At 53.0% G+C, this 13,037-nt stretch overlaps 1 long non-coding RNA gene across 1 annotated transcript in view; it reads right to left on the minus strand.

Annotated features, from left to right (window-relative positions):
• The window catches only part of LOC105864232 (uncharacterized), a 53,345-nt gene extending 46,679 nt beyond the window's left edge, over positions 1–6,666 (minus strand). The window contains exon 1 of the long non-coding RNA XR_001150897.3: positions 6,540–6,666. This is a non-coding gene — a long non-coding RNA (uncharacterized LOC105864232). The remainder of the gene's footprint in view (positions 1–6,539) is intronic.
• Positions 6,667–13,037: the final 6,371 nt, after the last annotated feature.

The raw sequence follows: 13,037 nt of genomic DNA on the forward strand, positions 1-13,037 counted from the left end.
CTGGGCTCTGGCACAGACTCTCGGTCCAGTGACGCCCTCCCAGGGAGAAGTGGCCAGACCACGACCTGTTGCGTTCCCACAGGTCAGCTGGTCAGCTCCAGGCTCCGGGACCTCCAGGGAAGCAGCCTTACAGGCTCAGGCGTTGCCCCAAGAGTTGAGACCACAGTTAAAGGGAGGCAAGTCGTGAGCGAGTCCCCAGTTTCCTGGAGGGACTTCTGAGAGAGAAAAGAGTAGTCTGAAGGAGGAGAGGAGGAAAAGAAGTTGGCAAAGAAAGCGCGGGAGAGAAAAAAAGAACGGTTCAAGTTGGAAGAGGCCTTGGAGGTCACCCCTGCCAACAGGAGGTGCGGGGGGGGGGGGGGGGGTGGGTGGGTGGGTGGGCGAGGGGGGGGTGAGGTGGGCGGAGAGAGCGAGTCCGGGAGAGGACGGCGCGCAGCGGGGTGGGAGCTGCAGGGGAGATCGTGGGGGAGGGACGGGGCGGGGCGCAGGGGCCGGGTTTCTATCTCCAGGCCCCAGGGGCGAGAAGCGAAGAGGGAGCAGGCCCTGGCTCTGTGCTCCAGCCCCGAGGCCCCGCGGCGCATCCGCGCTGACCGCGCCGTGGCGCGGGCCGCGATCGCCGTCTGCTGGCCGCCGCCGCCCTCGCGGGGACTGCGGGACCCTCGGGCTCTCCGCCGGTCTGGCGCCCCTTGCCTGCGCTTGCAGCCAGAGGCCTTTTTGAGGGCTGGGCGCGCGAGTTCGGGTGTTAGCACGCCAGAGCGCGCGGGGTACGGCCGGGGGCTGTCGGGGCGTGCTCGTCTCTACCGAGTCCCCGGGCGGGCTCTCTCGGTCTCTTACTCTGCGCCTGAGCTAACTTGGCTCTGCTGTTGCAGAACAAAGCCAAAGGAGCCAAAGTAGCAGAAAAGTTTTTTGTTGGTGTTAGTGTTGGTTGGTTTTTTTGTTTTAAAGGAGAGAGAAAGAGAGAAAATAATAATAATAGTAATAAACAGTCAAGGTAAAGGGGGTATGTGGGAAAAGAGAACAATCCGCCTGCAGGCCGCCTGCAGGTATGGGAATTGGAGCGACCCCTGAGCGGCGAGGGACCGCGAGCAGATCTGCGTGGCCGCTCTCCGCGAGCAAGCTCTGTCCTCTCCGACTTAAAAGCGCGTCTGGGTTGTAGGGCTGGTCCGGTAGCGTCTGTGGGAAAGGATCAATAAAGTCCTTCCCCACAAAAGCAGCCGAGGCCTTCTTCCCCGTGGTCAGCGTGGAGACCCGCACGTTCCCAGCCGCAGAGCCAGCAGCGCTGTGCGCGCGCGCGGTGGTGTGTGCCTCCCAGCTCTCTGGGCGAAAGCGTTTGGAGAAGCTCTGGGAGCTTTCGAGTAGGGGCTCACCCTGTGAGCAGTACTCACACATATAATTCAAATTTCACAGCTGACCTGCTCTGAAAACCTCAATCAGCTTCTAATTGAAGGGAAAACAAAATATTGCTTCCCTACAGCAGAGCTAACGATTTAATCATTATATCAGACATTATAGCTTTTAATTAGGCTAATGCTGATACTGTATGGAAAGAGATAATTCAACACAGTTCTTGATGAATTCTGTAATTGGGTTAACGGCGGAGCAGTTGGGGGAGAGACGTCAATATTCAAGCTGCGTCTGTAGCCACCAGGTTTATGAATGAAAGAGAAGACACGGGGAGGGAAAGACTGGAACCCAAGGGGGCATTGCGCCCTCCGCCCCACGAGCAGTGGGCGCTGGGGAGGGCGGCGGTGGATACTGGCGGAGCTGAGCGAGCGCCGGGTGCAGAGCCTCCTGCCGCTCCGCCCGCCCGGCCCTTCTTTCGTGAGAAACTTTCCCAGAAGAATCCTAGCCAGGCCTACCTGGCCTGCACACCTGGCGCGCTGGTGTCTCTGAGCACTGGCACTGAAGCCATCCAGCGCGAACCAGTCGGGGCAGAGGGCTGGGACAGGCACAGCGGAGCGCGCTGTTCCATCGGTGGCCTTTGAGACTCTAGCTCTGCCCTGCCGGGCACCCACCCCTCGCCGGGTCCGGTGCCCGCCAGGCAAGCACAGCGCCCTGGCCAGGGTCACCCTAGTCAGTCCCCCAGCTGACAGGGCGCGGTGGATGCGCGGAGCGCCAGCGCCTCTTGCCACCACGGGCTGCCTGCGCTCTCGCGCTCTCGCCGATCTTTGAGGGGTCAGTGGGAAATGGCGGCTCGACTGGGCGCCCAGTCCTAGTGTCCAGCGACGTGGCCCCCTTGGCCCTGGCTGAGCCGCTGCTGAGCTCAGGGGCTACAGACGGAGATTGGCAATTAAAGAGCCAGGCCCACTTCGCTTCCTCCCCGGGTCTCTAAGGGTCCTGCAATGAGGAAGGAAAAAGCTGTTCAGACGCGCCCGCGGAAAGTGAATGGGAGCAAGGGTCTTCAGTGACCCGTCCCCTCACTTCTCCATCCCTCCTTGCAAGTATGGCCTGGGCAGAGGCAGTTTTAGGGTCACCCAAAAATCGCACCTGCCGTCTGCATCGCCCAGTCTCTCCCTCCGCGTGGCGTGGCGCGGGCGCGGGCAGCTCCCCGCACTCATCTGCCTCCCTCCCGGATTGGCGGGATCCACGAATGTTATGCGCCAGTCGGGGAGCTGGCGGGGCTGAGACTTGACCTCGCCAGAGTGGATGGTTCTTGAGCCTTGGATTTTGAGGAGAAAATGCCACTGCCTCTAAAATTTCGCTGGGCTCTTTAAAAAAGCCGCTTAAGCCGGCTCTTTAAAACAAAAAACATTTGTTTTAACCCAAATGTTTTCATGGCGTGATTTTTGTGTACTTTTAATATTTCTGTACCCCCCCTTAATTTTTTTCTCTTACTCTTGTTTAACTACGTCAGTGCAATATTCTCCTTCAAGATAAATATACTGTATTGTGATTCATCCTTGTCTTATGTTGTCAGTAATTACGGCAAAATTAAATGGGTCACTGCCTAAAGTTTCATTTACACAAACCCCCATAATTAACAGTTTGAATACACCTTTTTACATTGTACAAAAGTTGTAATTTTCTAACGCATGTTGTTTTTTATTGATAAAGAATGCTTGTGTTAGATATGATAATAGGAATACAAAGTACTTCATCTGAGCAGTAGGTGTGTTTTGTTTATTCCTAAGCTAGTATACAGAGTCAGCTGCAAAACCAAACTTTTCTGAATATGGGGAGCTCCATAACTCTTCGCATTAAAGTATGCGCAGGATAAGCATCCACGTGTGTAGGATATCTGATTAAGCCACACTCCTGGAGCAAACTGCAGAAGCTAAAATTCCGGGGAGAAACTGAACCAGCCTGGCGTGTTAAACAGACAAGCAGCTCACTGCTCCCTGGTGTGCGGAGGAGAAGGTGGGATCTGACATACCAGGGCTGCTCTAATGTTCATTCTGCAGAGATCAAAAACTGTTTCAGGCCGACACAGCACGGCTCAAGTCCCAGCCAGTCACTGCCCCGGGCTGCGTGGGAGAAAGAACGGCAGTTAGGGGTAAACACAGCCCTCTCTCTTATTCTCTCATTAGCCCCAAACACAGAAGGCATCACTCACAAGAGGAGACAAGTCATAAAGAATTTCTATATGAAAAGAAATAAAGTGAAATCAGAGATGCTTTTCCTTGCAGGCCATCCCTGTTATTGCAAATTAGATTAGCTACACTGGCTTCAATATAAACATGACCCGAGTTCACGCGAGAGAAAGATCATCCACTCCAATCTCTGCTTTCATCGAAGCATCTCACATAAATTACATCTTGTCCTTTAATACACTTTTCAATGAGATTAAAACATCACTTTGACACAATTTCAAGCCCTTTCAGTCGCATGGCTTGCTTACTTCAGAAATCAGCAAATGGGGGAAGGTGGTTCTGTTTAAATCTGGGGGCTCTGGGATGGGGCTTAGAGCTGCACCGCCGGGCTGGGCGCCGAGCAGCAGAGGCCCCCTGGCCCCATTTGATCACCATGTATCTTACCTGGAAGAAACAGAAATCAGATCTCTCTGCTGTGGGGTGGAGGCCTGGTGACTACCTGGACACATGAGCCTTTTCGGGGAGTGCACTGGTATTATCCAGGACACCGACCATTGGACAAGAAGAGTGGGGAAGGCCTGCGCTCCTCCCCCACCCAGGGCCACTTGCAACTAATTTTGGGGAGAGGGTACCATGTAAATGAGGTAGAGGGAGGTTTGGCATAGTAGAGAAAGAGCCCTATTTTAGACTGTGTTTGAACCCTAAATATTAGTTTAGGGTCGATGAGGAAAAAGTGGGCAAGCATAGGTGAATATTATACAAAACTGGCTAAAGAGAGATTTGCACCTCGTCTTCCAGGCAGAAATGCAGCCTCTTGGCTCCTGGGCGCCAGCTTCCCCTTTGTGGACTGACTACCCCCACCGCTGGCCCCAGGGAGTGGCAGGGCCCCTAAACCTACAATGGACCCGACCAGGCAGCAGGAGAGGAGTATTTTGGTTTCAGGGTAGGGCTCTAGCATTTATACATTTTATATTTCAGCTATCTAAAACCGTGTTGAACGCTCAGAACGCATGGGTGTATTTGCTCCTGGAATACAGGCTCCTTACAACCCCTCTTCCCAGGGTTGTATTCTCTACTGTCTCGCAGATAGGCCCCCCACATGGAGCCTTGCTCCTCCCCAGCACAGCCAGACCGAAGGGTTCCCGCGGCCTCCTCTTCCTCTTGGGAAGGAAAACCCTGAGCAGCAGGTCCAGCTGCCAGAGGTGCCAGTTCCATCCCAATCCCGTTCCCCCTGCCTCCGCCGCCGCCTCCTACGCCAGCCCCAAGCATCTGGCTCTATCCAGCCCCCCGCAGTGATAACCAGGATCCGAGCACTAGGGCACCTTTCTGTTTGTCCTCACGGGCACGCAGTGGTCCCCTGTGCGCGTGCATGCTCTGGCCGGCGGAGCCACCGGGCCTGCGTCGCCCGATCCAGGATAAACGCTTCCGGGGTAGGAAACCTGGTGGTGCCGAGGGGATGTGTGTGGACAGCTCTCCCTTCCTCGTGGCGCTGGTTTTGGTCACCCACCCGTACCACAGCTGAGCTCGTCGAGGCACACTGGCCCACGTTGGGCGCTTATCCCTCCTCTGCCGCCAGCGGTATCGACCTGCCAGGCCCTAGGGGCGGGGGGGCGGGCCTGGGGTAACAAGACCTTAGTCGTGGGAGAGGACAGAGCCCGACTCCTCCTTCCAACACCAGGAGGAAGACGCCTCTGCCTGGGCCGCCTGGGTAGCCTCATGGTCCGCCGGGGTGGCAGGGGCTTCTGGGGGTCCTCTGAGCCAACTGGGTGCCATCAGTGCAACGACCCCGCCCAACCCCCCCGCCTCTCACAAAGGAGCTCCCAGAACGCCAGCCCCGCCACACTCGAGGAAATCGATGCCATAAAGGGGGCTTTTAATGGGTTAATTGACTGGCCGCCGCTATCGCGTTCAAACACCTGTTTCCTGCTAGGGGAGGAGGCCAGCGGGCCCTGCCCGATCGAAGACTGCCGGGCCAGCCCCGCCCTGCCCATCGACTCCAGTAGCAGCCACCGCCGAAAATCCATTTCACCTTTGAAACTTCGTGACCTTTCCTCTCCACCAGCGGCTCAAACCCGCAGAGAGAGAGGGTGGAGGCGAGCGGCTGGTGCGCGCTGGTAGGGGAGACTCCGAGCCGCGCGCACAGAGGACCCGGGTCGTGGTGCAACAGGAAGCCGAGCGGGAGCGGTTTCGCCGGAGGAGGGAGGACGAGCTGAAGAGGCTGGGCGCCCTGGTGGGGGTCACCCCTCCTAGGGCGGCCCACTCAGCAGGCGGGGCTTTGGGGCACTCCAGACCCCACCTTGGGGCGCCCTTCCCTCGCCCGTGGGGCACGCGGCCGGCACCGGGTCCGAAGGCGTTCGCTGCGAGTCAGGGGCTTGCAGCTCACAGTTTTTTTTTTCCTGGTAGCAGAATTAATACAGTCAAGTCCGTCGGTCACTCAAAGTTAAATTGATTCTTTGCCCAAAGCACCTCTCACTAAATGGCACACGCTTCAACATGTTAATTTTTAAAATGTAATTTCAACTAGCGGATTGAGTTCTTGGCGCGGCCTGGGTGCAAGGCGAAGAGCCGCAGCCTGGCGCGGCCGAGAGCAAGAAAGGAGTCGCGAGCCAGGGCGCGGACGGGGCGTGGGGGCCGGAGTCAAAAGGGAACTGCAGCGGACGCGAACCTCTTCCCCAAATCCGCTGGCCTGACGCCCTTCCCCCAAAGGAGACCCAGAGAGAAACAGAGGCTCGGTCCGTGGGGTGGCGGCCAATCCAAAAAGCCAAGGATGGCGGGAGGAGTGCACTTACAGATAAGAAAATGACAAATATACCCCGGCAGGCGAATCTGCACGCCACGATCACCACACATACCCACCCGTTCTCTACCGAGAACCGAAAGCTGCCAGGACAGCCCACGCTCCTTTACCGAAAGTCACCGTAGAGACACCGCGCCCCTCCCCAGCACCTTGCACGCCCCGTTCCCCAGCCCTGGGCGGGCTAAAGCCCCCGCGCAAGTTCGAGACACACTTACAGTTAGTTCCTCCTCCAGCTCCAGCGGGTCCCCAGAGCGGTCCGGCGCAGCCTCGCCCCCAACGCTCCGCCCTCGGGCACTTCCCGGAGCCCCATCGCCTGCTGGACCGGGAGGCCAGCCCGCTCGGCACGCCAAGCGCGCTGCCGCCCTCGGACCCCGGCCGGGCCTGGCTCCCGGCGGCGCCAGCCCCGCAGCAGCGGGCGCCCGCGCCACGCGCACGCACACTCACTCGCACTCACACGCGCACCCCCGCTCGCACACTCACTCGCACACGCTCCTCTCTCCTCGCCTCGCGCGCGCGCGCACACACGCACACTGGCAGGCGAGAGAAAATGAAATTTATTATTGATAGAAAAGACTTTAAAGACAATTTCAAGTTATTGTTTCTCTCTAGAAATAGGGGGATCCCTCCACATAATGAAACGTCTTTTGTGTGGCGCCGAACAATACCAAACAAGTATTCTAATAAATAGCCACTTTTTTGTTCCTACTCGACAGTGAATAGAATTGAGCAGTTGGTTCGCGAGCAGCTGGGACGCCGTTTTGAGCTGGGAGGTGGAGCCGCGTCTCCAGTCCTCCTCTACCCAGCGCTCCCCCTCCAGCTCCCCTCCTCTCCCCATTCGCCCGCTCTCGCCCCCCGCCGCCGGCCCCCGCCCGGCCCCCGCCCTGCTGCCCCCCGGCTCTCCTCGCCCCCGCCCCGGCCCCGCGGCCGGCCGCCGCCGCGACGCCCGCCCAGTGCCGCTGCCTGCACGTCCCTCCTTCCCTGCGCCTCTGCGCCTAGTGCCTCGAACGTCTCCCACCAAGCCCCGCAAAAGAGTTGGCACTCTGTCATCACGGGCTACTACTATTCTCTTCGAACTGCTCTCCCGGCCTTCCCTAACCTCTGGACGGCAGGATGTCACCCCATCCCACAGCAGGGTCAACTCGGTCATTTCATAGGGTGTTTCAGCGCTGCACCCCCATTCCCACTCCCACCGTGTCTTCGCGTTAGGCTGTCTCCTCTTGGGGACTTGGGGACTCAGGGACAGCGTTGGAGCTTTGTTGTCTCGCTGAGGGGACACCTTGGCCGTGGGCGCTGCGTCAGGCTTCCCCGGGGAGCAGCCTGGGCTTGCTTTTTTTCCTCCCCTTTTTACTCTGCTACGCGCTCTTCAATTCGTTCCCCCATCCCCAACAAGTGCCCTCACGACTAAGGGCAGCTGCTAAACGAAATACAGAGTCTAAGGATTAGCGTTGGGGACACAAAGCTCTCCAGGTAAAAGTCGCCTCTGGTAGGAGTCCGCGCTCCAGGCACGCACTGCGGGTGGGGAGCCCAGCGCTGCGGGGATGGGGGTGGGGTGGGGGTGGGGAGGGGGTGGGGTGGGGGTGGGGGTGGGGAGGGCTCCCTTGCCCGGGGCTTGGACCTTCGTTGCACTGTCACTCCCCTTGCGGGCGGAGCCCCTGCCCCCCACCGACCAAGCTGCCCGCCCTCCCCACGGCCAGGCGCCTCCGCCGGGGCAGAAGGCAGAGGAGGAAGCCTCTCCAGAGAAGGCGCCTGGGCTGGAGGCACACAAGTCTGAGTCTGTCTGTCTCCTCTCTCTCTCTCCACGCCGCGCCCAACTGTGCGACGCTCTCCGCGCTTCGGACTTAAGACCGCCACCCTCCGAAACTCTTTGGAAATGTATTAAAAGCAAACTAACTGCTTTTTTGAAAATGATGGCCCCACGTTTGCCCAAGGGACCTGTCGCCCCCTCCCACCCAAAGGAAAGATATTTACCAACAGTAAAAAGAAAAAAAAGGCACAGCGCAGCACAGCTGAGACTGTAAGCGCGCGCCAGCGCTCGACGTCGGGGTGCGGGCGCGCGTACTTGTCCATAGATCTCTCCTGGACAAATGCAGGGTAATTTTTTTTTTTTCATTGCCTGCAGCTGCAGTTTGCAGGAGATCCTTGTCTGTCTGGCTCTAATCTCAGAGACAAAAACCCCACATCACTTTTACTCAATGGATCTTAATCTAGAGAAACACTATGTCATTTGCAAATTATTTCTTAATCGGACTAAGCAATTTAGAAGTAAGCGCAAGTAGAGGAGTTAGTGTTTTGGAAATCGCCAGAGAGCTCAGACGCTGACTAGAAATACTCTTTCTGGCAGCGTGGCTTTCCCCAAAAGGCATGTTGGTTTCACTGTCAAATGCAAAATAGTGCAGGTACGTTTCTTTACTTGGGGATTAATTTTCTTTGAATCTACTTTTGAGAAACTGTATTCCCTTGGAGTTTAAGGTAATTTAGTTCAGCCATCCGAGATGTTGGTAACAACAGGAAGAGAGAGTTTGGACTTTGACATTTAAAAAAAATCAGGTTTGTACAGGAATCTTGTGGTGGGAAAGCGAAGACACGTTGGAATTGGATCCATTCCAGCAGACACCCTGAAAGCTTTTTCCTTTTGTATGGAAAATGGAAACATTTTGGAATCCAGATTTAAAACTTTGACTTATATTTTACATGTTAAATCACTGAAAGATTGGGTACAACACTGCATAAAGCTTCAAAACCTGCAAATATTTGAATGGTTTTTGTGAGCGGAGCAGCTGCCAGTCAGCTGGCTTTGACAGGCTGCCACAATTTTGTCACTTAATAGCGGGTGTTAGGCTAAGTGCAAAACACTCTGGCAAACAGATGTCAAACCCATATCAATGGGGGTTGTGAAGTGGAGTTTTAACCCACATGTAGGTCTCGGCATGGGAACTGGTGTGTACACGAGTATGCAGCGCATCCGCATCCGAGAGAGCCAGGGAGCACGCCTAAAAGTCGTGGCCTAGCCATGGGTGGGGGAAACGCGACCTTGAAATTCTGTAAAACCAAGGATGCGCCTCTCCCGCCTAGGCAGAGGAGAAGCCGGGCGAAAGGGTCCTGCAGAGCGCGGGGGGCGGGCAGGTGTACAGACCCCTACCCCACGGCCCTCCGCCTTCCCTCTCCCTCCCTCGGCAGATCGTGGCTGCTCTGTGCAGGTCTGCGCGCTGCGTCTCCATCCCCGACTCTGCGCCCAGCAGCAAGCCTTGCCGCGGCCTCCGTGGCGAGACGCAGAGGACACACGTAACAGAGCCGCGCTCCGAGCAGAGCCAGCGGGCGCGGCCCAGGTCGCTGGGACGTCTGGGGCTCCAGAGCTGGGCGAGGCCCAGAGCCAAGTGCAGAGCGCCGGCACCGGCGCTGCAGTCCCATCGCCCAGAGTGCAGCGGCTGGGTCGAAATTAGGCTCTCCTCCTGCTGGTGGAGAGCGATGTGGCCAAAGAACAAGGAGGCCTCGCGCAGCGAGGCAGGGAGGGCGGAGGCTCAGAACATCTTCTTTGTTCTGGCATCCAGAGGTGGGCCCCTGCAGGTCTCTCTCTCTCTCTCTCTCTCTCTCTCTCTCTCTCTCTCTCTCTCTCTCTCTCTCTCTCTCTCTATCTCTCGCCCTTCTAGCCAGAATGCGTGGAGCGCTTCAGGGTGCAGGGTCCAGAAATGCCCTCCGGCTCCTGCGCGGTGCCGCTGGCTGATAACACTAGGGCGTGGCCGCCGGCTGAGGTGTCTGGCGGGTCCTGCTCTCCAGCAAATCAGTGCAACGAGTGGATTGATCTGCACTGAGAGTATTTACAGTTACTCATGTGGAGCTTTAGTCTTCCCAAATTCTTATCTCGCGATAATGCCTAACTTGTACACAAGTGCAAATGTTTACAGGATCACACCCATACCCGTTGTTTATAGGGTAACGCCCACGACATAGCAAATGGCCGATTGTTGGACTTTTATAATTTGGATTGCATTTGACTTAGAACACAGTCCACATTTCTTATTTCCTTTGAATAACCATCCTGCCAACTTTCATTTTTGGAACTTAAACTTGAAGCCAGAGGGGCAAAATAGAACATTTTTATTACACTACAAAAGGTAATGAAAGGCAAATTTGTCTTTATGTAGATTGAAAAAAAAAATTCTTAGGGCTTTCCCTTGAGGAAAGCGACTTCATTCTGCATTGCATATTCCAGCATGATAGGTATTTTAAAAAATGACTATGACTCTTTAGTCTAATATCTACTTTATAATAAATATAGGTCAAAACACTCATTTTAATTTGCTTTACTATATGGTCAGCCTGAGACCCATTCTTATGTTCCATGAATGCATATACAGTTAATAAATGCTTGAAATAAGATCCTTACTTGTTTCTTATATTTTCATTGTTAGAATGTAATCAAAACAAAATTTAACACCCCTCTCAAATCCTTTTAAATACACAGAACAAATATTCTACTGGGGTGGAGGAAGGGATTGAGTTGTAAAGATAACTAAATCTTCTCTGTGCCATTGATTTAAACTAGATTTTAAGGGAAAGCTAGAAGTGTTATATTTTTAAAAGCAGTTTTTACAGTTCCACAGGATTAATTCTAAATGTACAGCAATGAAACATGTTTCACCTTCTGACTAAAGTTCATGATTTTTACATGTAAATGTATGCAACCACAGAATCATGTTTGGTCTTCTGGAATGCCTGTGCTTTCCAGGAAGGTGGGGGTTGAGATAGGATCCGTCACTTCCAGCAAGCATCCCTGTCACTGCGTGAGCGGTGCAGGGGAAATCTCACTTTGAACTGGGAGGTGGAACTGGACCTGAAGCAGCTTGTTAGTGAGTAGACTTATTAAGATATAAGGAACTTCAGTCTTTTGAGGGAGGGGCAAGTGACACTTGCTCAATGCACCAGATGTGCAGTAAGTAGGTAGTGGAAGAACCACAGGGCTTCAGTGTTAAAATGCCTAGTGCAGCTGTGCAGTCCCAGGGGGGTCAGACCCCTGGGGGAGGGGTGGCTTGAAGGAGAAAGATGATTCAGGTAGAAGGATGACATTGTCACTACAGATGGGATTCCAAGAGGTGAAATAACTTCCTAAAATTATAGTTAGGAATTAAAAAAATCTATTACAGCGAATTAAGACCTTCTCATTCAGGTGCTATTTGCTTCCCCTAGCAGTGTTTTTCACATTGTTGGAATTCACCCCTCAAATAATATTCTCTGAATTTAAGTTCTACCTACCTATTCTTTATTAGAGGTAATAATTCCATTTTCATGGTAATATTTTATCGAAGGATTTAAACTGAACCACCTGGTAAGCCATGAAATAATGAATTTTATGGGCTTGTTGAATTTCTGTACTCATATTTAAGTGAAGGGAAGTTTCCCTCTCATGTCCCCAGCCCCACTCTTTCTTAACACTCAACTCACATAGCAAGTCAGATGCAAGTAGAACTGAATGTGCAAATGGTTGGGTAGGAATACAATGGTATATCAAAATCTTCTCTGAATCGGCTGAACTGGGTTGAATATTTCCTTTTATTCCAGCCCTTGAATATAGAAGCACAGCTGCAATTATTGGAAGACCTCACCCCAGAGTTAGATATGGTTGATGGGGAGGAACTTGAGTAATTGGCATACAAAGAAGGAGGAGTCTGCTATGTATATCAATATTGATTATATATGATATCAATATATTATATTTTATATTTTATGATATAAAATTTTATAATATAGATATTATATATGACTAAATGACCTTCTTAGTCATTAATAAATTCACAATTAAAACAAATTTAAATTGAAAAGTTGAAATAACTTTGTAAAATTTCTAATATTTATCAACTCTGCCTAATTCATAGGTGATGTGCACATGAATAGCCTTGGCCAGACTTTTCAGCCTCTGTTTAGCAGAGTTTGAAGGCGCAGTCACTGCTTCCTGATCTACTGTTGCTTAGAACTGGTGGTTGGCACCTAGCAGGTGTTCAGATTTGTTTATGAATGAAGAGATTGCAATAAGGGCATTAGAGCAAGATAGCCTGCACTGAAGCCTGCCTTTGTCCTGCTGTTTGTGCTGTGTGTCCTTGGCCAAGTCAGTTAACTTCTCTAATGCTCAGTTTTCTTGCCCACAAAGTGGAGATATTAAGTCCTACACTGTAGGATTATTGTGACAACAAAATGATGTGATGAATGTGAAATCACCTGAGACCTAGCACTCAAAACTCACCGAATTACTCAATTCTCTCACTTGGCTCTCTGGCAGACCCATTCACATTGACTGATCTAACTCTCTCCCTGGAGAGAGTTAGATCAGTCATGAAACACCTTATTTCTTCAGGGAACCCCCTTTGTCTGGCAGTGGGGCATACCTGGGTGTCATGCAGCAACTCCTAGCTATAGGCTTTGGTTTGCAGCAACTCTGGCTCTGGCATACCCTCACATGTCAGTATTTTCATCTGAGTGCTCTGGTCTAAGATGGATTCTCCCTTCTTTGAACTATTTAAACATCTATAGCCTATGATAAAAATCCAACATCTCTTACACGCTGTCACATGTGGAATCAAATTGGCATTTTTGTGGAAACAGTGGCTATATCTTAACTTCCTATTATGTCCACTGATAAAGCCTTATTTATTGACTGGAATTAAAACAAAATTGGATGCACATTCCCTATTTCAAAACTATAGGATTTGGAGGTCTTACCC

Source organism: Microcebus murinus, chromosome 13 (genome assembly GCF_040939455.1).
Source record: "Microcebus murinus isolate Inina chromosome 13, M.murinus_Inina_mat1.0, whole genome shotgun sequence".
NCBI lineage: Eukaryota > Metazoa > Chordata > Mammalia > Primates > Cheirogaleidae > Microcebus > Microcebus murinus.